Raw genomic sequence first — 7914 nt, 5'->3', positions numbered from 1 at the left:
TCTTACATCACAGCTATTGTGAATAATGGTGCAGTGAACATGGGAATGTGGATGCATGGAAAAATAAACTGGTATATCTATATAAAGGAATATTGTTCAGTCTTAAAAAAGGAAATCCTTCTGTTTGCTACAACATGGATAGACTTAGAGGACATTATGCTAAATGAAATAATCCAGAACAGACCATACCTGTTTGTCATCCCTGCCTTGGAGTTGGCTCATTATGGACTGAAACCTCTATGAACTGGACTGGAGTCATGGTCTAGAGGGGGCAACGAATGCCAGCCATGCACCAGAAGGTACCAGCCCCCCGATGAACACACTGGCTGCAGCGGGATTCCAAGGCGCTCCTGCCACCACACACAGGTGCTCAGGCCTCAGCATCCAGTGGCCGCTGGGCTCAGCTCTGAGGCACAACTACAACTTCTACTGTGATATTGAAGAAAAATTGTGAGAAGAGAAATCTTTGCCATATTTCTGATCTCAGCAAGAAAGATTTGTGCCTCTCATCATGCACAGCAGCGATGGTATCCATCAGTGTCTTGTAGATGTTCTTTCAAGGCATACTACTGAGAATGTCCATTAATGGAATGTTGCTCCAAGAATGATGCAGGCAGGGTCAGCTGAAGAAGCCACGATACAATCAGACTCATAGTTCCTAATATTGAAGATATGTGAAGTCTTTAGATTCTGAGATGGTTAGTTATGCAGTGATAATTGAACCAGGATGCTGATTTCTATGAAGACATCAGATCTGGGAGTGACAGGAGGACAAGGAGCTGTGCTGCCTCCTCTTGGACATCAGCGAGCCCCTGTTATGAAGGTATGGAAGTCATGCCAGCCCTGTGCACAGGATCTTGCTATGTCTTTTGAACTGGCCTTGAACACAGTGTGTAGCTGAGGCTGACTTCAAATGCATATCATCAGTCTCCCAGTGCTGGGATTACAAACATCCTCCACCACATCTGGAAGGAGTTAACAATTTGCTGGCAACACGTGACCTGATACTCCTCCTGATAAACACTGCTGCTCCCAGCTGGCCTCACAGTCATGAAGGGTAAACAAGCAGTGCTCCAAAGGGGACTGTCCTGTGCAAGCTATCTTCTTCAGTTTCACCTCTTTGCAGATCCTGAAATCAAGATTTCAATAGCTCAACATTGCTGGTATCAGGTTGACCCTCACATAGAAGAAATTTGTTATACAACTTTCTAGAGTAGGCCCAAGGACACCATAGCCACACAAAATCCTCAGATACACTTCACATTCCAAAACAGCAAAAAACTGGAGGAGCAGAGCCCCCTCCCAGTGCCGAGGAGGGGAGCTGCTCGGGTGCCAGCAGCACCACTCTCCCCCCACCCCAGTGGCTGCGCTGAGACAGTATTTGGATCCACAGCACAGAGGCTCAGGGGATCATAAAGGACATTGTTCTGAGCTCCAGAATATAGAGCAGAAGTGAGCTACAGAAAGAAGGCCTCTCTCAGCCTCCTTGATGAAAAGGGAAGCCCATCTGAAAAGTGAAGAAAATCTCTGCAATAAAGGCACACCTGACCACTGTAGTTGCACACTGAATCAGGCAGGATGGTGTGTGACTGCAGTCCCAGCATTCTGGACAGCAGAAGTAAGAATGTCACATGGTGGAGTCCAGCCCAACCAATTTGGTGAGTTAGTGAGGCCCTTAGTGGGTATCTGAAGTAAAATGTCTGAGGATATAGTTCACTGAGGAGATGCAGAGTACAAGTCCCAGTAATGCAAAAGTGAAAAACTAACAGATAGATGAGAAATAGAAAAAAATATTCATAGATACTTAGATAAAAATAACAAAATAAGTGGCCACTGATTTATTTAGTATGAAGAAAAAATGGCTGTCATGGGCAGAGACAGGGGGAGAGTCCCCACGGTCCCAGGCCTGACTCTCCCAAGGACACATAAGATTGTGGAAGAATCAAATAGAGACCAAAAGCTTAGAAGCAAAGTTGTACTTTTATTCAGCAAGCATGCAAGAGTACAGCTGCCTTCTCTCAGAGAGACAGGCAGGGGTGCCCAAAACGGAGCCACCATTGAAGGAGCACTCAAGATGCTGGTTTTATAGTAGTTGGGGGCCTATCCTGCCTCTGGGCTGAGGGTGCCCCTACTTGATTGGTTAATGATTAACTTAGCTCATTACTATGGACAACAGGGAAGGGTCTTTTCAGGAGCCCTTTATGTTTTAGGGCCAAGGTTCTTTTTCCTTTTGATCTTAGCAAACCAAGCTTTGCAGGGTACAGCATGAAGAGGAGGTGCAACCTCAGCAGACTGTCAGCTTTTTATGGGTGGTTAAGCCTGTTCTGCCAGCCATCTGAACTCCTTTGGGGAGGGCTTCATCTCTCCCTGCCTAGGGGTCTCTATCCCTACAGGGCAAGAGGCTTTTCTATTACATGGAGACTCAGGTTATGGAACCCCAAGACATGAGCTCACTTCCTTGGCAACATCTCCAAACAGAACTTGGAACCCTAGTTAATGGGTGTCACAATCTTGTAACAGCCATCTCCCAAGCTCACTTGGCCAGAGATGGTCAACAGCGAACATGCTGAGCTGCTTCTCCACTTCAAGAGGCTGCAGCCTCAGGATCCCAGGTAGAGAAAGTATCTGTGAAAGATTAAGAAGATGGCTGACAACATCCAGATGCCACAGGCCACACTGCAGCTGTCGCACAATTGTCACAGACACCCCAGGGATGGTCTCACCAGGAGTGACTGCCAGTGACCTACCAAAATCAAGGTACCCCAGTGAAGTCTCCCTAAGCCCCAATACCAATGGCACAGAAACTGGGAACAGCACTGGGCAAGTATCACCAGGCCCAGAAACAGCCAGTAGCTCTGGGAAGGCCTCCCCAGAGCTGGGTACAGAAAACCTAGAGAGTCAAAGTCCAGGGGGGGAGACTGAAGTCACAGCCACAGGCCCCTGAGAGACACTGAGAAGCCTGGTGTACACCCATCCAGGCCTGGCCACCACTATTGGAAACAACTTCACAAAGAGCCTTGCAGGATTCCGGCCAGTGTGGTCCCTACAGGCAGTCAGGCTGCTCTCATTCTCTGAGCCCTGCCTGCCTGTTTCTCTGGGCAGTCAATCCATCTATGGTCCCTTCTTCCCAGGCACCTCCACCACCCACACCTCTACCTGATCGGCCCTGATTTTGGGAAGAGACATCATGACAAGATCTCTTGAGAATTCCATCCCCTTTGAGGGCCTGTGTGATAAAGATCAAGATGTGTGGTGTTTGGACAATAAAGAGTTTTTCATTACACACTGGCTAGAGGGGGTATGGATGCTTGGACATCAGGGATTGAACCATCCTTGATTGCTGAAGCACTAGGGAAGAAAGCTGGGAAAGGCTCCCAGGAGCCTCTGAGAGCTGCAAACTTGACTTCTGTAAGCCTCAAGTCAGCCCCAATAATCCTTCTGAAGATTTCTTCTCATTATTATTGTTTCTTCTCAAATAACTCATAATTGTAAAAACAGGAGGTGCTGAGTGTGGTGGTACATGCCTGTAATCCTAGAACTTGGGAGGCTGAGGCAGGAGGACTGCTCCAAGTTCAAGGCCAGCCTAGATTGTATACTGAGTTTAAGGCCAGCCTGAATTACACAGCAAGACTCTGACTCAAAAAACAAAACAAAAAAAACAAGGTGATTTTTCTTCCCATTGCCTTATCTGTAAAACATCTCTTCCCAAGTGCCAGGGAAACAAAATATGATAGATGACAGAACTGTATTATAACTAGAGATTAGTCCCCCAGAGGGACTATGAAGGCAATGTGTCAGCACTGCTTACGTGGGCACTGGGGCAGCACAGATCTGGCATGGGGCAGGCAGATGTCCTCTGGCATTAGCTCACATGAGGTCTTCCAGGAGCTTCTCAGGAAAAAAGGTTTTCTTACCCTGTAGCCCTGCTTTTTGCAAGAGGCCTGGTATAGAAGCTTCCCAGGGGCTCTGTTCCTGTATTAGTCAGCTTTCTATTGTGCAAAACACCTGAGACAAGCAACTTATAAGGAAGAAAGTTTTGTTTGGGTCATGAATTAAGAGGTTTCAGTCTGTGGCTGCTTAGCTCTGTTGCTCTGGGCCTGCAGTGGCACAGAAAAGTGTGCAGGGAGCACCTCATGGCAACTGAGAAGTAAAAGAGGAAGAGGCCAGGATCCCCCCAGCCCTACCACTGCAGCAATCTAACTTCCTCTCACTAGGCCTCACCCTTGAAGGTTCTACCACCTTCCAATGGTGTTATGGGCAAATGGGGCTTTGGGGGACATTTAAGGCCCAAGTGTAACAGTTTCAGTTGGGTCTGACCAGGCTGTGTGCACAATAGTTGCTGTAGGAGGCCTGAGTGGCTCTGAGCTGAGCATGTGTCAATGCTTCTGCTACTCTTCAAGGGCTCCTCGCTACTTCCAGCCTCTTCCTTCAGAGGTCAAATGGAAGAGCAGCATCAGACTGCCCAGCCCTGACTTCTAGGGTACTGAGAAGTTCTCAGCTGAGATCACTCCACTTGCTGGAAAGATTCTAGTTCTGTGGTCAGCACAGCTTTTGGGATTTCGGGCCGTCTCCCTTCCCCTGCCCATGTGTGTCGTCCGACTGGCTGGAGTGACAGTAGACTGGAGTAAGAGTAAAATGGTGTCTCTTCTCTCTTCTTCCCTACCACTAGAAGTGAGCAGCATTGTGGAAAAGCCACTAAACGCCAGTGGGCAAGACTGTGAAGAAGCTGCTTCCAGAGCCTTCCACCCATGCTAGCTCCCTTTCTTTCTCCCTTTCTCCCTTTCCTCCAGCTCTACACCCCCTCCATGGCAGCCCTCAGTCAGTACCGAGGGGGACAGCAACGGGGAGGTACATGGGAATTAAGCATCGTACATATTTTCTAATGAACTTAATCTATTTATACTTCCTGGAGTAACCATGTATTAAAATACTAGTACTTTTTGTGGTATTGAACGGTAGCCCCCAAAGATATATCCGTATCTTAATCCCTGCAATGTGATGTTGTGACCTTATTTAGAAAAAGGATCTTTGCACATTTACTTGCATTAAGGACTTCCCAGGTGGCCCCTACATCCAACTCTAGCAAGCTTCTAAGAGTCCGAAGAGGAGAAAACGTGACCCCAGAAGCAGAGGCTGGAGTTGTACAGGTGCAAGCTTGGACCACCAGGAGCTGGAGAGACAAGAGAGGGTGAGAGCCTTGGAGGAAGTGAGGGCCCATTACCACTTTGGGATTTCTGGGCTTCACAACTCTAAGAAAATAAAATTGTGTTATTTTAGCCACAAAGTTTGGGGCAATTTGTTATAACATCTGTGGGAAACTAATATGACCATGAAATCAAAGTGATAATATTGCATGTGGCAGGAAAAGAGTCAAATACCCTGAAATATAATAAAAGAGGGAGCACTGGATGGACAATAAAATGCTCTGAGTTGAAAACAAACAAAAAACTCAAACACAACCATACAACTACCTACCTCTCTGAATGTAAACATGCATAGCAATTTTTAAGCAGTACCATTCCTGCAATTTTTGTGCAAATATGAAGATACAATGTACACTTTGCTTATTTGCACAAATAGGATTACACTGTTATATTTTGCACTTATTTTTCCCATTTAATATATCATGGACAGATTGCACACTGGTCAAGAAGATATTTGCCTTATCCTTTGAATGGTTATGGTATTATCATTATACATCTCTGCAAGATTTATTTAACCTATCCCTACAGAAGGACACACAGATTGTTCCTGGTGTGTTTTGCCACTTTAAAACAATGGAATATTCCTCTCCCCACCCCCACCTCCCTCCCTCCCCCCCCACTTGTGCACCCATAGGTCAAAAGATATGAATTACCTAATTACTCTCATAAAGGACTGTACCAAGTTACCCTCATAGTGTTTGAGAGGACCCATTTCCTATAGCACTGACCTCATTGGATGTTACCAAAAATTTTAATCTTTCTTGGCCCATATTTTTCATATTCTTCAGATGGTATTGAGTTGGAATTGAGAGAGAAACCTTACATGCCTGGATTAATGACATAAATCCCAAATAAAAATTCTAATTAATGCTATAACCCACATCAAAGGGAAAAAAATCCTCCTCAGTGGAATACATCATAGCTTTGTCCCCTCAGCACTGATATGTCTACTGGGTTAATTCCAGCCCTCCTTTGTCACCTTTCAGGGGATTCTCACCATGACTTGAAGGATATTTTGATTGCTCGGACCCTGGTTTGATGACATGAGTGAATTTCACACCATCCTACCAATCTTATGCCAGGTAAATCTGCCCATAGCACATTTTACCTGAGGTCACTGCTCCAGCTGACTTGGAATTCATTTAATGATTGTTTGACATTGATTGACAGCATCCCAGGAATTAAAGATACAAACTTGGTACCCTCAGCCAGACTGCCTTCCTGGGCAAGCTGCTGTGTTTATTTGGGATAACTTGCCTCTTATTAACCCTGCATTTTGTTTCTGAGTTGTATGGAAATTCAGGTCCTGAAACCTTTTTTCAGCTCAGACCTCTTTTCCAGGGAAATCATGAGGAGAGAGTGTGTTACATGAACCCACCGGTTTCCTTCTTCTGCAGTGTGTTCATCATCTACTTGTAGCAGACAGTGAATGCTATGAGTTGCAGCCAAGGCAGCAGGTTTGCTGCTCTCCAAACCCACCGTTGTCCATGCCTGTGATCCTCCCTGCCTCCTGCACTCTCCTGATTTCTCTCTGCATGGCTGCTCCAGGGCACCATCACCAGCTGGCTGCCTGTCAGCAGTATGAGATGCAAATGTCCTGTGGTTCCAGCCCTCCTTTTCCACTTCTTGACATTTTGCTGAAATCAGGAAGAGAAGCTGGAAAATGCTCTATTTCCCACCTTTATTCACTGCGGCGGGGTCAGGGAGAGGGGCTGCAGGTTGGTGCTTGGCATATATTTAAAATTCTAAAAACAATTCAGGAGTTTCATGTTGGATGCACTTTACCACCATATAAAGTAAAACAACAATAACAACAACAAAATTCAACAGCTGAGGGCACCCTGATATTTTCCTTCCAGAAAAATCATTTAATTTGTACTTAAAAGGACATAATCTGTATCTGTGTTTTTGTGTCTAACAGGGACACATGGAGGAAACTGGGCCTTTTCCTTGTGTGACTGTCAGCCTGAGGGCCAGTGAGCCCTTTGCAACATGCCACAGTGTGGGGATGTTAGGCACATCTCCTTGGAGATCTCACAAGTAGCACATAATCAGACCATGAATTCTGAACTTTTGAAACTTCTGTCTTCACATCACAGTACAACTGTGGAAGTTTTTGTCCCTCGGTGGAAATGGTTCTTATGATCAGCACATTCCCAAGGGAGGCACAATGAACAAAGCTACAGTGCTAAGGTCTTTCACTGTTTTTAGCATCTCAGTCCAGCAGGCTCCTTGCTCTGCTCTTTTGGCTGCAGGACAGGATGCGTGCACCTCAGACATGCTTCATTTCACAACTAACCAGGCCCTAAAATGGAGTGAGATGATAGGCAGACATCTTTATTTTTCCATGACAGCCCCGGGCTGGGAAGGACATTTTTTAAAAGGTGGAGACAGCGAGAGATGAAGCAGAGCACCAACGACTGGACAGGGGTCAGAGACAGAAATAAAAAGAATCATGGTGAAGGATTTGGATCCCAGTGATGTGGCCTCTTACCCTGCCTTTTCTCATGCTGTATTAGAGATGCATTAGCAGCCTGATTGCCATTCATTTGAGTCTGCCAGTGTCTAGAAATCACTTTAAATACCATTTAATAGCATTTAGGTTATTTTTATGAAAATATAGTACCCATTGGAAGCATTATTAAGCTCATATTTGCAGTGGCCTGGGAAAAAATAAAACATCTCTTGGAAAGATGACTCCCACAATTAC

The 7914-nt window shown here is 45.7% G+C and overlaps 1 long non-coding RNA gene across 2 annotated transcripts; it reads left to right on the top strand.

The window, feature by feature from the left end:
- Positions 1-2481: 2481 nt before the first annotated feature.
- Positions 2482-7585, top strand: LOC147825894 (uncharacterized). 2 transcript variants are annotated; one of them, XR_015439956.1, is made up of 4 exons: positions 2482-2757; positions 5051-5188; positions 6191-6286; positions 6546-7585. It is a non-coding gene; the product is annotated as an uncharacterized LOC147825894 (long non-coding RNA). The 2 variants fall into 2 exon arrangements; XR_015439957.1 differs by having other exon boundaries at positions 5018-5188.
- The last annotated feature ends 329 nt before the right edge of the window (positions 7586-7914 follow it).

This window comes from Heterocephalus glaber, unplaced genomic scaffold (assembly GCF_053883595.1).
Source record: "Heterocephalus glaber isolate CG9 unplaced genomic scaffold, H.glaber_assembly_v1.0 deba00001481, whole genome shotgun sequence".
Lineage (NCBI taxonomy): Eukaryota > Metazoa > Chordata > Mammalia > Rodentia > Bathyergidae > Heterocephalus > Heterocephalus glaber.
Note: the sequence above shows the minus strand (reverse complement) of the source record. Positions and strands in the feature narration are given on the sequence as shown.